This window comes from Budorcas taxicolor, chromosome 16 (genome assembly GCF_023091745.1).
Source record: "Budorcas taxicolor isolate Tak-1 chromosome 16, Takin1.1, whole genome shotgun sequence".
Taxonomy (NCBI): domain Eukaryota; kingdom Metazoa; phylum Chordata; class Mammalia; order Artiodactyla; family Bovidae; genus Budorcas; species Budorcas taxicolor.
In genome coordinates, this window is record NC_068925.1 from 66348724 (window position 1) to 66364960 (window position 16237).

The 16237-nt window shown below is 45.4% G+C and overlaps 1 protein-coding gene across 2 annotated transcripts in view; it reads left to right on the plus strand.

Annotated features, from left to right (window-relative positions):
- Positions 1-674: 674 nt before the first annotated feature.
- C16H1orf21 (chromosome 16 C1orf21 homolog) overlaps positions 675-16237 on the plus strand; it is a 240703-nt gene continuing 225140 nt past the window's right edge. For both annotated transcript variants that reach the window (XM_052653486.1, XM_052653485.1), the window contains exon 1: positions 675-966. The gene's annotated coding sequence lies outside the window, so the exon portion shown is untranslated. The remainder of the gene's footprint in view (positions 967-16237) is intronic.

Genomic DNA, 16237 nt, shown 5'->3' on the forward strand with positions numbered 1-16237 from the left:
CCTCCCCAGTACAGCTTCTGTCCAGTGGCCGACGCTTCATTCATCTTGCAGGCGCCGCGGCTCCCGGGCAGGGTGGAGGCGGGTTGGTGGCCACGCCGCGCCGGGGAAACTGGGCAGCGCCCACCGGTCCAGCGAAGGGAGGGGCTGCGCGGCGCGGATGCCCGGCCTCGCCTTCCTCTGCTTCCAGCAGGCGCAGCCCCCCGGCTGGACCCAAGGTCTGGCTTGGGTCTCCAGCAGAGCTGGGCCGTCCGGGGCTCCGAGCGGCCCAGCGGCTCCTCCCAGGCCATCGCCCGGGTGTCAGGCCCGGGACGCAGCTTTCCCGCCGGGGTCTCCCCTCCAGCGGCGGGGTGCGCGCGCACACACACACACACACACACACGCCCGTCCTCGCCCTCGATTCCTCTCTGCAGCCCTGGCAGTCGCGCAATCCCAGTCCCTTCCTCCGGGGTGCGCGGCCCCCGCAGGCCCCTCCCGGGGGCGAGGGGGGGCAGGACGCGCGCGGGAGCCGGGCGCGGGGAGGGGCCGGCGCTGGGGGAGTGTCTGGCTGCCCCCGCCCCTCGAGTGAGTGACTGGGCGACGAGGTCCCCTCCCTCCGTCCCCCTCCCTCCTTCCCGGTCCCCTCCCTCGCTCGCTCGCCGCCAGCCCCGGCTCGCTCCCTGCCCACTCCCGGGGGGGACGTTCCGTGCCGCGGCCGCCGCTTCTTTCACACTTTAGTTGGGAGCCGCGCGCCGCGCTCAGTTACTGGAGAGAGCTGGCCGCGCGCCGCCGCCTCCAGCACGCACGCACCCGGGCCGGGCTTCGGGGGCTTCGGGGCTCTTACCCCCGGCCTCTTGGAGGAGGGGGAGACCGGGACTCACCGTGGGGAGGAGGAGGAAGACAAGGAGGAGGAAGGAAGAAAACCCGCCAGGAGGACCGGGGCGGGGGGCGGGAGGCTTGCCACCTTCAGCCCCCCCGCGAGCGCCCAAGGTAAGCGGGAGCCCCCCGCCGGCCCCGGGGAGAGGGGAGTTGGCGGCGCGGCTCGGCCCGGCTCCGCTCCGGGGCGCGCCCGGGTGGGCTGGGAGGCAGGCCTGCGGGTGCCTGCCGCGCGGCGGGGATGGAGCCGCGGTCGTGGCGCTGCCGGCGCGCGGCCCGAGCCGGGGCTGCTGCTGCTGCTGCTGCTGCTGCTGCTGCTGCGGGGCTGGCGGGGAAGGAAGCTGGGGTGGGGGAGCCGCTGGGGGCGTCTGCTGGCCGGGACGCAGGGGCTGGGATGCGGTTGGGGCTGCTGACGACTTTCGTCACATTGAGGCCTGGGTGGTTGGGGTTCGACACCCCTGCTTTCCTACCCATACCGCACCCCCACCCCCCCAGCACCGCCGCCCTCAGCCTTTCCTGCTCCTCTCGAGCTTTGCCCGTAGCCGCCGTACTTTTTTGCAAACCAGAGCTTGAAAGCAAAACCCAAAATGCAGAACCTTTGCTCAATCTCCGAGTCTCTCCGCTCCGACGGAGCTATGTGTTTGTGTGGGTGCTGTGATCCCCCGAATTTCTGAAGTTTTGACCTTTCGGGGATGGGGGCTGACTTGTCTCGGTGCAGCGGTTTGTCCACCTCGATATATTTATTATTCGTGCCCAGGCGAGGCAGCCGGGGAGTGGGGCGCTCCGTTATTGTACCGGGGGAAGATTTCACTCCCCTCTGCGGGCAGTTCGCGAAGTGCGGCCGCCTGCAGCTGCCTCTGGTCGGCGGCTGGGTGTCCTTCCCCTGCCTTCCACCCTGCCCCCCACCCTCTCCTCCGACGGATTTTTTGTTTTTGTTTTTTTTCCTCCTCTCGCTTACTGTTTGTGAGAGAGAAGCCCTCTCATCTCCCATTCATCTGTCTTTCTAAGGCTCTGGATTGGCTCAGGCACGATGATAAAAATTGGGGTGGCTTTTCTCCGCTCCAGCAGTTGCACGGTCAAAGGTAAAAATATATCCACATAATCACGCATTAATCCTGGGAGATGACAGGCACCGTTCGAGATAGAAGTGTTCGGTTTCCGGTAGGACGTTGACGACCTATGTATAAGGTAGCTCCGGTCGCGTGTGGGTTAGGAAAATTGTTTTAAAATAGATAGTTGCTTCTGTTGTGGCTGGAAGACAGCCTTAAGTTCAGCTATCGGAGCAAGTCTGAAAGGGAGCCAGCTTGGTCACCCAGAACTTCAGGAAAGACACACATGCCCTGACTCAGACTTTGGGAGGGGGACTGACACACCATAGATTCCATGTAGTACTTTTTTTTTTTTTTTAATTTTAAGGAAACAGTTGGGCTGTTCGGGGAAGTGACACGTTCATTACACAGATATTACGAACACTTCCTTACTTCATGGGCTGGGCTCACCTTCTACCTAATGAGAATAATCTATCTGTTGGTAGAATTGGGATGTATCAGGATAGGAAAAAAAAAATCATGGGTAGAGTTGGTCTGGGGTGCTCTAGCTTTCATCCATTCAAGTACTAACCAGGCCCAACCCTGCTTAGCTTCCCAGATCAAAGAAGATTGGGCGCATTCAGGGCAGTATAGCCCTAGACACTATAGCTTTCTTAGGGGGAGAAGGTAATGTTTCTTAAGGGTCTTTAAGTCCAAGGTGCTCAAGTTGGGGGATTTCTCCCCTTTTTCATACTTCTAGAGCTGGATTGTAGAATCAATGGAACATGTTCTGTGTTGGCTGTTTGGAAACGCAATTGATCAGATGTGGAAATTAATTTAGACTTGGTTATTTTTCTTTTGCTGCCTATAAAGTGGAAGTGCTGGTGATGGGACAGCTGAGTGTATTAGTCTCTGCATTAAGCCAGTGCTGGGACTAGCACTTCACAGATCAGAAATGCAGTGTGGAAACCCTCCCCTAGTGTTTCCTGCTGTGCAGACTGGGTTCTCTTTTTTCTTTCTTTTAACATGTTGACTTAAAAAAAAAATTATTTGTTTTAATTGGAGGCTAATTACTTTACAATATTGTATTGGTTCTGCCACACATCAACATGAATCTGCCACGCGTGTACATGTGTTCCCCATCCTGAAACCCCCTCCCACCTCCCTCCCCATACCATCCCTGCGGGTCATCCCAGTGCACTAGCCCCAAGGATCCTACATCGAACCTAGGCTGGCGATTTCTGACAACAGCTCAAGATGGCTGTTTGGAAAAGCTTTGAAGACAAGCAGACTCAGCACTTGGATGAACAGAGGGCTTCAAGAAGGAGTGGGCTGCTTCTGTTGTCAAGTTTATCTCCTTTAGGGCATTTTCCCCAAGAAAAGTTGGCCCTGGTTGGTAGGGTGGTCTTATAGCCAATGCTGATATTTCATCCTAGAAGGACCCTAAGGTTCTAGGTTCCCTCTTCAGCTGACTTAATTACACTGGTCGAGTTCTTTGGGTTCTTTGCTAGTGTTTTTTGTGTGCTTTATCCTCTCACTTTATCCCTGATAAAGTGTGCTTTATCCCTGATCTCACTTTATCATCTAGCATGGATTTCTGGGGGGGCTTCCCAGGTGCCCCTAGTGATAAAGAACCTGCCTGCCAGTGTAGGAAACATAATGAGACACCGGTTCAATCCCTGGGTCAGAAAGATCCCCTGGAGGAGGGCATGACAACCCACTCCAGTACTCTTGCCTGGAGAATCCCTGGGACAGAGGAGCCTGGCGGACGGACACGACTGAAGTGACTTAGCATGCACGCACACATGGATTTCTGGGAATTGATAGACTACTGTCTGCAGTGGTTTGAGCTTCTTGAAGCATCACAGGATATAAATCAAAAGCCTTTTCATTAATTGGTACTATTTGCTGTGACTCTACTCTACCCAAGAGGAAGGTGATGTCCCCCATTGTGAGTATCATTTCCAGGTTGAGGGTGCCTCAGTGCTGTGTTGATTTTTGACCAGGCAAGACTTGACTGTCACTTACTTAGTGACTTGCTCCATGCTCCTAGTAAACCACTCCCTCTTTTTTTTTTAAGGGGAAGTTGTGCTTCTTTTTTAAAATTAATTAATTTTATTTTTGGTTGCATTGGGTCTTCATTGCTGCAAGCGGAGTTTCTCTGGTTGCCGCGAGCAGGGCCTAGTCTTCAAACTCTTCATTACACATGGGCTTCTCATTGCGTTGGCTTCTCTCGTTGGGAGCACAGGTTCTAGGGTGAGAGGGTTCAGTAGTTGCAGTTCGCAGGCTCAGTACTTGTGACTCACAGGCTTAGGTGCCCCCTGGCATGTGGAATCTTCTCACACCAGGGACTGAACCCGTGTCCCCTACATTGGCAGGCAGCTTCTTATCCACTGGTCCTCCAGGGGAGTCCTGGCCCCTTTCTAGTAGCTGTTTTCTGTCAGGGAACGAAACACCCCAGGTTGGAGAAGGAGAAGTTTGGCATCTCCCTTTAGAACAGGAGTGGGCAGGATGTCATTCACCGAGGGTCCTACATGTGGTGTCACCAACTTCACGGGAACTTATCAGTAGAACCTGGAGCCCTGAGAGGCACCAGCAAGTGCATTTTGGGCCATCTTAGATTCCTTCTTTGGAATTATAGATGTCTCAAGAGCTTGAGAGAAGTAAGAGTTGTGATTAATTAGGTTCTCGTTAAAACATGAAAAGCAGATTGCAATAAATCAAGATTGTAAAATACTTGGAAAACTGAGAAAAGGAGAGAAGGTCTCAGGGAGAAGGTGTGCATGCAGGGAGAACTGCTATCCTGAAACTGTATTTTAAAATTGGTGACAGTTGTGACTTTAAGAGATCATAATTCAAGAGCTTATCTGAAGTGACATGTAAATTATATACATACATATTTTTAAAGTAGGCAATTATTTAGCTTGACTCCCTCAGTTCTGAAGTTTAATTTTACAACTTACACTGGCAACAAGAAACAACTTGACATGCTGTGGTTATGCAATCAGGACAAGAGTGGTTGCACGTCAGCTGGGCAAGGATGAACCTGGAAATGAACACACAGCAGTGTCTGCAGTCAGCAGGTAGTGAGTGCCTTCCCCTCCTTTATTATTATTATTTTTTTAATTCACTGTGTTCCTGGAAAATGCATTTCCTTGGTTGCAGGCTTCTCACATAATGTCAAAGACTGCTTTCTCTCTATACTTATGAAAGCAGATGCAGCTGCCCCAATCTGAATGGAAACTAAGATGAACTGACCAAACTAGGTAGTTAGAGGCAGACTGTCTTGCTCATCTCTGCAACCTCCTTGGCAGCTGATGGATTACGTTGCACTTACTTGCAAGTCACTCAATGAGTGATTGGATTGAATGGAATTCACCTAATTAGTTAAGATCTGTAATGTGTCAAAAACCTCCTTGGAAATACATTAGATGCAGATTTCCATTTTCATAAATCAGTACGGTAGTTTATCAAGAGCTCCATATTATGCCACAGGTAGGATTTTTCAATGTGGAAAAATATTGGACAGAAAAGTAAACATATCAAGCAAAATGTCTTCTCAAACTACTGGAAATTCTACTTAGGATCATCTTCATTTGGAATATATATAATATCCATATTTGACAAATATTTCTTCACTGCTGATTGTGACTGGTCTTCATCTATTTTTGTCCCAGGCATTCATTGAATAACAATGCTTCATATTTAAAGGGTGCTTTTTAGTTTTCAAAATTCTTTCATGTACCCTTGTCTTACTTGACACCGTGCTGTGGTCATAGCACGCAAGGTTTTCCTCCTGGGATCGCTCCCAGAATGTGCCTGCATCAAGGAGTGGAGAGAGGTCCTGGTGAAGCTCAGGTAGCCCCTACCTCTTGGTTTACTGGATTTTCCCAAGGGAGGCCATCATGGATATTCACTGCTGTTCCCTCTAAAATAATGTAAAACAAGCAAAAGTGAGACCTGCCTCATGCAGCAAGCACACTCAGCCTGCCAGCATTCCTTCTGCGCCTCTGCCCCAGCATCTGTCTGTTCACTCTCCCTAGGCTGCCTTTTACGTTGCTTCGCCAGACATCCCTTTTACCTACATCTCCTTTCTGAAGCGTTTCTGTCCCATAGATGTTCATCCATAGGCCTCCTGCTTCTTCTCCCACCACCTTACTTTTGCTGCAAGACTTGGCTGGTGTGTGTCGCAGTGATCTTGTCCAGTCCTTTCACTGTGTCTCTGGGCCCACTTTCCCTCTGACGGCTCCCACCTCTCTGCGCAAGGGTAGGCTTTTTGCTTCCAGCTGCTTCTCCTGTCTGCCCTCAGGGCCCCTCTTCCTTGTCCTACTTTGCCCCACATGCCTCCCTTATTACCTCCGCCCACTTCTCTCCATCAAGCTCTCAGATCTCCCAGCCCATGCCTGCCTCTGCCTGTTTCACAGGCTCACGCCATATCAGCAGACGTGTTTACAGCATTCATGAGTTGAAGTCCTCATGCTCTATACCTTGTAGAAAAATGGAGTTAGAACATTCTCAAGTTTGGGAATCTTTCTGCCTTTGTTTTCACTTTTTTCCCAAAGATATATGTATATATATATATATGTGCTGTGGTTAGTCGCTCAGTCATGTAGTGGGTTGCCATGCCCTCTTCCAGAAGATCTTCCCAACCCAGGTCTCCCGCATTTACCATCTGAGCCACCAGGGAAAGGGATTCTGCTGGGCCAAATTCTGAAACTCATCAGGACAAGGAACTCCTTTCTATGTCTGTTCCATTTTCTTCCTTCTGGAATAGGAATGTCTATAACTATTACCATATGCCTATCCCATCACTGCATATATATATTGATATACATATATATATGCATATATAGATAGATAGATAGATAGATGTGGACCATTTTTAAAGTCTTTATTGAACCAGTTACAGTACTGCTTCTGATTTATGTTTTGGTTTTTTGGCTATAAGGCATGTGGGATCTTAGTTCCCTGGCCAGGGGTCGAACCCACACCCCCTGCATTCAAAGGCAAAGTCTTAACTTCTGGGCTACCAGGGAAGTCCTTGTTTTCACTTTTGATTCCACAATGTTTTTGACTTTTACAGACCCTTAAAACCCTTTAATAATAGCTGAAGCACTTCGCCTCATCATTTTACTTAGCTTTTACATCTTATGTTAGATAATAGATAAAGAAATATCCAGGCGATTCTTGTTATGTTTAAAGATTGGATAAACATACGTTGAGCAGCATTTCAGAAATTTTCATAATGACACCGCCGAAAGGCTTTCCTATGCACCAGAACCTACTTTCTGGTCTTCCTTGGTGGTCAGTGGTAAAGGATCCACCCACAACGCAGGAGATGTGGGTTCGATCCCTGGGTCGGGAAGATCCCCTGGAATAGGAAATGGCAACCCACTCCAGTATCCTTGCCTGGAGAATCCCGTGGAACCTGACGGGCTACAGTCCATGGGGTCGCAAAGAGTCAGACACAGCTGAGTAACTGAGCACACAGATATAGTTTTACTAAGCAAGGATTCTTTAGCTAAGACCTAACATTGTTGTTTTCCCTTATCAGCTTATCACCTGTGTGGCCCTATTAGTAAGTAGGGTCATTGGGAGAAAAATTATTAAACTGAGGACTACTACTGGAAAAACACAGCCTATTGACTCATTACATATGACGAACTTGGATTGGTCTTTTTATAAAACTACTTCAAAAGTAGATCCAGCACTAGTTACGCAATATCCTGAGGGCTCCAGGGCTTTTGGAAGAAGGTGCTTTAAAGCAGAGCAGGGAGAATGGTTTTTAAGGAAGAATTCCTCCCTGTCTTAAATGGATCTGTGTTTTATTTGAGTGCCGTGGACATTGCAGTAGTTTCAGTTCCATATATTAGGACATTTTCCACCTTCCTTGATGACATTCGATTTTCCCTGCCAGGGTAGGGTAAGGAAGGAGAAGGAGGGGTTGGTAGTCTTTGCTGGGGTGTGGGGACGTTTTTTCATACCCATCATCATAGATTCTGGTGGAGTAGGGTTCGATCCCTGAGTCCGGAAGATCCCCTGGAGGAGGGAATGGCAACCCACTCCAGTATTCTTGCCTGGAGAATCCCATGGACAGAGGAGCCTGGTGGGCTATAACCTACAGGGTTGCAAAGAGTCGGTGACAACTTAAGCAACTGAACGCACACATAGGCGAGACCCACTCAGCAGTCCAGGAGATGCAGTATTTATCATCACAGGCACTCCGAAAAGCTTATCCCTGAACCCCAAGGTTGGCAGGGAGGCCTGTACTGGTTGTTTACAGTCTAGGGGAACCCCTGTGTTAACCCTGTGATTTCTTTCAGGAGAGGATTGAAAGGCCAGATGTGAACTAAGGAGATGCTGCAAGGCTGCCCTGCTGAGATTTGCAGAGAACTTTTCAAAGACACAGATAATTAATACATGCCAAGGGGTGACTTCAGCAGTTCTATCTGAAAGTTCTGCCAACAGCAATTTTCCTAAGATAATTTTGTAACAGTTCTTCCAATTAAAAGGTTATAAAGGAGCCAGCCACACATATCTCTGTGTCTCAGGCAGATACTATTACTATTTTGAGGAAGGAGGTGAGAATCCAGGAACCTCTTTGTTTCGTGTTTACTGAAAATTCAGATGTTCTGGTCTCCATGCCAGGAATCCATGACAGTCTAGAGACAACTCCCAAAACAAAGTTTCTGCTTACTTTGGTGGCCGCCCCAACACGCACCCTGACCTGGCCTTGGGCTTCCCTCCCTCTGCCGCTTCTTTTCAGGTCCAATCCCTTCTCCTCCAAAGAGCGTCTTCTCTGACCGTCTGAGTGGTGTCTCCCTTAGCTTCCATGAACTCCTGCAGCACTTGCTAAGTCACTTCATTTGTGTCTGCCTCTTTTGTGACCCCATGGTGTGTAGTCAGCCAGGCTCCTCTGTCCATAGGATTTTCCAGGCAAGAATACTGGATTGGTTAGCCATTTCCTTCTTCAAGGGGTCCTCCCAACCCAGGGATAGAACCTATGTCTCCTGCATTGGCAGGCGGATTCTTAGCCACTGAGCCACCAGGGAAAAGGTCCTGCAACACTTATTTGATGTTTGTTTCTTTCATTATTGGTTTTGATCTTGATTTATGATTTTTTGATCACCCCAGAGAATCATCAGCTCTGTCATGGCCACTGGGTCTTAAGGGTACAACGTGCAGAGTAAATAGCTGTTGGTTGATTGACAACTGGTTATTGGTCTGAGGCTTAGAATTTTTCTCTGTGAAGACCTTGCTCCCATTTAAAACTTTTTAACCAAATGAGGAAGTGGAGTTTCTCAGGGATGAGAAAAGATAATGGGAATTTTTTGATTCCTTTGTTGGCCAAGGTTAAAGCATCTAATCTGTCTTACTCATAATGTACTAAACAAACATTTGTTGATGATACTTTGTGTCATCTCTGTGCCTGGCACAGGAGAGATGTTGGAGATACGGATAGAAAGGCCTGGCCCTGACTTTGTGGACTTCTCAGAAAAGCATGGGAAGTGTCAGGCAAGCACATGGTGTGTGGGGAAGAATCAAGGTGCTCTGGAAGCTGGGGGAGAAAGCAGCTGACTCTGTCTAGAGGTAGGCTGACTGGGTACCCTGTTTCCCTGGGACAGTCCAGGTCTGTGCCCATTGTTCAACATAGTTATTAATGGACACCCTTTGCCCTCAGAAGTCTCCCAGTTTGGACAATAAATATTGATATAAGATCCCTCAACATAGAGAAGTCACATAAAGGTTCACAGAGAAGGAGATATTTAGGGTGACACTGAAAAGCCACACAAGAGTCCCCTAGGGTATTGTTTACATTTCCTAAAGCATTGGTTTGCTAACCATTTTTCCTCATTTTACTGTGGATTTGCATACTAGTTCACAGACTGGCATTTGGGGATGAAGGGATTTGAGGGTCGATGGAAGGTGAAGTGGCTTCCCAGGTGGCACAGTGATAAAGAATCCGCCTGCCAAGTAGGACATGTGGCTTCAATCCCTGGGTCAGAAAGATTCCCTAGAGAAGGAAATGGCCACCCACTCCAGTATTCTTGCCTAGGAAATCCCATGGACAGAGGAGCCTGGGGCGCTACAGTCTATGGGGTCGCAAAGAATCAGGTAGGACTGAGGGACTGAGCATGCACGCAAGGAAGCTGAAGTTGGGCGTTCCAGCAGAGTTCACACACTAATGTGGAGACAGGTGGATGTAGGTCGTTGTGGCTTGGAGCACATGGAAGACGAGACTGATGAACTATGCAAGGCTTCATAGCGCAAGAGTTTGGACTCATAGCCCAGAATAAGATGCACTGAGAGACAATGAGAGATTGTAAGCAGGGGGTGACATAATTTGCATGATAGATGGTTCCCCTGTGAGTGTGGGTAAAAGACTGGAGGGGAACTGAGAGAGTGACCCCAGGACACCTACCGCACAATTGGGCCCCAGCACATTTTTGTTGAATAAATGAATGAGAGAGTTTTTGAATATGTGGTAGTTGAAGCTACATAGCTTTATGTGAGATTGCTCGGGGAAAGTAAATAGAAGGAAAACACTGAACCCTGAGTTCCAGGGAACACCAACTTTCATGGGCTGTGGATGGAAAGGATAGTGGATACTAAAACTGCAGGCTCTCATCGTGGCAAGAAGACCAGGCAAGTGGTATCAGGAAGAGAGAATGGGCATGTGCTTCACACTGTCACACGAAAGAGTGACAAATAGCATTGAAGAGTTTTTCTCAGAATTTGCAATTCTGTTATAGAAGTGGAAGTATTTACCTTATGGCAGATACCGAGACATAGGTAATTGGTTGGCCAAAAAGTTCATTTGGATTTTTCTGCAAGCTATTATGGAAAAACCCAAATGAACTTTTTGGCCAGCCCATTACTTAGCATTATAGAATTACTATATTCATGCTGCATGCAAGATTTGAAGTTTTATCGTTGTTAGTTTTATACATTGGGATTCTGAGGTTTACCTTATACAGTTTATGCCAGTACCGGGTGTAATAAAAGTCTGAGGCCATGTTCTTGGAGGATGATGGAATTACACAATGTTTAATCATTGTGAATTTACAAGTGTGCATAGTGATATATAAAGGGGTTAAAATACATGGGTGTTTACTTTCTACTAGATGTGGAGCCATCCATGGGGGAGGGACACAGTAAGTTACAACGTTGTTAGGAAGGATGGCTAGTTGTAGAAGCCAGGCTGAGTAGCAGTGTGGCTGCAGGTTTGTGGTAAAAAATAAATTGTTGCAGAATAGATTGTTACTTGTCCTCGGTCTCTACTGAGAGACCCCAGGTAGAGCTGGAGGGTGGCATTATAACATATTGGAGGGAACTTGGGCTTTGGGTTCAGCAAAAATTATCCCGTTTTCACCATTTCCTAACTCTAGCTTCCTGGTCTTGAATAATTATGGTAATACTTGGCAGTAGTAATAATAAAAGCTGACATATATTGAGTGCTTACTCTGCATCCAGGTGCTGTGCTAAGTACATTACATGCATTGTCTTTCATGCTTGAAACAAATGACTATTACCTCTATAGATAAAGCAGAACGGAGGTTTAGGGGTCTCTCGGACCTTGACCAAGATCTTATAGCGGAAAAGTGGTGGTGCTGAGACTGGAATCCAGGCTCTCTGACTCTTGGGCAAGAGTCAAGCTTTCAATTATCAACTCCTGGGCAGTTCTGTTTTCTGCCTTTCCCATTACACATACACATTCCCTTCTCTTCACCTACTGGTTCTTTTTGAAGCAAATTGGAGACATTATGTCATCTTGTCTGTACATACTAGATTATATTTCTAAATGATAACAGCTTTTTTTTTCTTTTAATATAGCCAAGTATTATTCCTTAAAAATACTAACAATAATTTTTTATCTAGTCAGTAATCAAATTTTCCTGGTGGGCCCATATATTTTTTAATGATTAATGTATTTTATTCAGAATCCAAACAATATTCACACTTGAAAGATGCATCCATCTTTCTTTATAGACGTCCTTTCTCTATTTTGGTCTTCCCTTGTGGCTCAGCTGGTAAAGAATCCACCTGCAGTGTGGAAGACCTGAGTTCAGTCCCTGGGTTGGGAAGATCCCCTGGAGAAGGGAAAGGCTACCCACTCCAGTGTTCTGGCCTGGAGAATTCCATGGGCTGTATAGTCCATGGGGTTGCAAAGAGGTGGACACAGCTGAGCGACTTTCATTTTCTCTATTTTCCCGCTTTTTATTCTTCCCTCGCAGTTTATTTGTTAAACAGATTTATCCTGTGGGGTTCTCTACAGTCTGTAGTTTTCATCTTCATTTTAGTATTCTTCACTATATTCTTCAGTTTCCAATATTTCCTGTAGTTTGATCGAGACTGCAAGCTTGATCGGGTAGTTTGGTAGGAGTACCTCATAGAAAGTGCTCTGGGGGAGGCACATGTGCCTTTTTGTTTATTTGTGTGGTTAAGACTCACTGGACTAACTGAGGGGTGATGGGGGCTTCCCTGGTGGCTCAGTGGATAAGAATCCACCTGCTAATGCAGGAGACATGGGTTCAATTCCTGATCCAGGAAAATCCCACATGCCCCACAGCAGCTAAACCCATGAGCCACAACTAGAGGCTGCACTCTTGAGCCCATGCTCTGCAACAAGAGAGGCTGCAGCAATGAGAAGCTTGTGCCCTGTAGCAAGAGAGTGGCCCCCGCATGGCACAAGTAGAGGGAAGCCAAGCAGCAATGAAGAACCAGCACAAAATAAATAAATAAATATTTTTTCAAAGAAAGACTAACTGGTGGATTTAGGTGTTGTCATTCTGATCTTTCCATTGGGAAGCTTCCGGAGGCCCTTCAAAAACCACTTTGGTTATTGCTTAGATATATTATTTCAGAAATGGTTGGAAAATGATAATATTCTGTCATCTCTTCTGCATTTGGTCGCTGGAGTTTTTCTATCAAGAAGAGACTTACCACATCAATTATTTGGTCACTTCAGGGTGTGGTCCGTCTAGGACAATTAATGCTCAGATTTCTTCCCTCTATTTTAAATAATGTTCAGAATTGTGAGTTGATTTTCTAACATCTTTCAAAGAAGACCAATGAGAGTATCATTATGAACTCATGGATTTTAACACAATTCATGTGTTTATAGTCCTTTGCAGTTATTTCTTTTGAAGTTCAAGTTATCTTTGGCCCAGAGGAGAATCTTTAAATTGGCTTCTGAATCCTTTTGACATAACTATACTGGTGTTTGAGGATGTCCTTACTTCGTGGTATGACAAAGATATTTCAGAATTCTCTAGTACATTTCCTGTCCCAGATCTTTTTATTTCTAACTGATATTTAGAGACCACAACATAGGTGTTAGGAATTCTCTTTGCCTTTGGACTGGTCATTGTTCCTAGGTCTGTTCAAGTGGACAAAGTTTAAAAATATAGATATGTATGTATATCTAGCTACTGAGACATGGATATATCTATATATATATGTTTGTGTATGGATATGTTTTTGTAAAAAAGTGTGTATGTGTGACGTGTATGTGTATATATATGTGTGTGTGTGTGTGTGTGTGTGTGCATATTATTTCTGTTTAATATAAGCAAGGGCTTCTCCAGTGGCTCTGCAGAAAAGAACCTGCCTGCCAGTGCAGGAGATGCAGGAGACACAGGTTAGATCCCTGGGTTGGGGAGATCCTTTAGAGCAGGACATGGCAACCCACTCTAGTATTCATGCCTGGAGAATTCCATGGACAGAGGAGCCATAGGGTTGCAAAGAGTCAGACATGATTGAAGTGACTGAGCATACAATGTAAGCAAATCTATCTATTTTTTCCCTTTTTTTTCTAAAAGGTAGCATACTATAGTTACCCACCTTGCTTTTTGCACTTACTGGTATTTTTCAGAGATCACTTTGAAACCATATATTTAATATAAACATTTTTCAGTAGAGACTCCATTGTGTAAATATACCAAACTTTATTTGTTTGGCTACCTGGCTATTTTCAGTCTTCTGCTTTTACATTGTAATGGGAATGGTTTGTTTTTGGTGATGGGGGTTTATTTGCAAATCAAACATAAAGCCTGAATGGTTAAGTTTTTCCTTAACTAAATGGATAGCTGAATGAACAGTGCTGCAGTGAATAGCCTTGTGAATATTTATGTATGTATTCTTGCCAGTTTATTTTCCTAGAAGTGAAGTGGGGTTGCTGGGTCAAAGGATAAATGGATTTACAGTTTTGTTTGATACCACCAAGGTTCTTTCTGTGGGTACTGTACAATTTTGCATTCCCACCAGCAGGTAATGAGAGTTCCCTCTTACCCCACAGTCTTACCAGTAGACATGTTGTAAAAAACCTTTGGGTCTTTGCCATTCAAATGGTGAGAGATGATACTCTAGTATAATTTTAATTTGCATCTCTTATTATGAGCTAGCTCGAGTTCCTTTTCTTATGTTTTGGGGCCATTTGCATTTCTTTTTCTGTGAACTGTCTCTTCATATTTTTTGGCCATTGTTATAGAATTTTAGGTCTTTTTCCCCTTTATTTATGAAGCTTTTTATACATTAGGGACATTATATACTAGGCATATCATCCCTAATATTTGACAGTTTTCCCCACTTTATCATTTGTCTTTTTCCTCTGATTATGGTTTTTCTAATGTAATTTTTTTCCCTTGACTTACTCAGTTGTATCAGTCTTTCTTTATTCCCTCTTGGATTTGAATCATGATGTAGAAAAAATTCTAGATTGGAGAGCAGCACTGTCCAATAAAAACATAGTAGAAACCACATATGGAAATTTTTAGCAGCTGCAATAAAGCAAATAAAAAGAAAGGTGTAATTAATTTAATAATATATTTCATTTAATCTAATATGTCAAAAATATTGTTATTTCAACAAGTAATCAGCATTTTAAAATTAGTAATGAGATATTTTACAATTTTTCATGCTGAATTTTTCAGAACTGGTGTGTATTTTATACTATAGCACATCTCAATGCGGTCACTAAATTTTCATTGTAATTACTTAATCTGTATGTAGATTTCATAAAATTTAAAGTTTAAAAGTAAGTTCACATAACAAAGTTGTTCCAAGTGTACATAAAAGTCTTTCAATAGCTGTGTTGAGTGTCAATTTTATGGCAACGCACTCCAGTATTCTTGCCTGGAGAATCCCAGGGACGGCGGAGCCTGGTGGGCTGCCGTCTATGGGGTCCCACAGAGTCAGACACGACTGAAGCGACTTAGCAGCAGTAGCAGCAAAAGAAATTAAAACTGCAAATTCAGTTCTTAGCACGTTTCAGGTGCTTGGTAGCCCTGTGTGGATAATGACTACCATCTTGGACAGCACAGTTACAGGATAGTCACCCATATTTTCTTTTAGTATTTGTGTGGTTTAATCATTAACATTTAAATCTGTGACCATTGCAATTTATGTTGGTGTATGGTATGGGGAATGGATCCAGTTTTCTTTTTCTTTTTTCTAACATGTTTATTTGGAAATCACAAACCACTTATTTATTAAAAAATTCATCTTTTCCCCACTAATTTGAGATGTACCCCTATCATATAAGCTTCCCTGGTGGCTCAGATGGCAAAGAATCCACCTGCAGTGTGGGAGACCTAGGTTTGATCGCTGAGTTGGGAAGATCCCCTGGAGAAGGAAATGGCAACCCACTCCAGTATTCTTGCCTGGAGAATCCCATGGACAGAGGAGCCTGGCGGGCTACAGTCTGTAGGGTTGCAAAGAGTCAGACGGGATGGAAGTGACTAAGGACAGTACAGCACACTTACCATATACTTAATTGTTATAAGTAATCAATAAGCTATCTTTCTGCATTTTCTATTCTTTTCTGTTGGTTTGTCCCTGCATATTCCAACACCCTACTATTTTCATCATAGAGAACAGATATATATATTTTAATCTTAAAACCATGTTGGGATACCGTTTCATACCAAGCAGATTAGTAAATGTCTGTCAGCATTAAGCATTGGGCAAGAATGTGGAGCAGAAGGAATATACACATACATTGGTGGTGGCAGTATAATTTGATATATGATTTTGGAAAGAAGTTTGGAATGCCTTGTGGAATGGTCATCCCCTGACCTTCACCTTCAGGATAGCAGAGCAGATCCAAACCTGGAGTGGGAGCAGTTTTGTCTAATAACTTCAGTTTGCCATTCTAATATTATCAATTTTCGTAGGAGTTGGATTGTGAAAAAGGTTGGGAAGCAGTGCCTTAGAGAAACTTACACATGTGCAAGAATGCTCAGAGATAGCAACCCTATTCATAACAGTCGAACACTGAAAACAACTTTTATGGCAATCAACAGTATACTGAATACAGAAACTGTGATGTGTTTATAATAGTCCTGAGAGTAACCTGC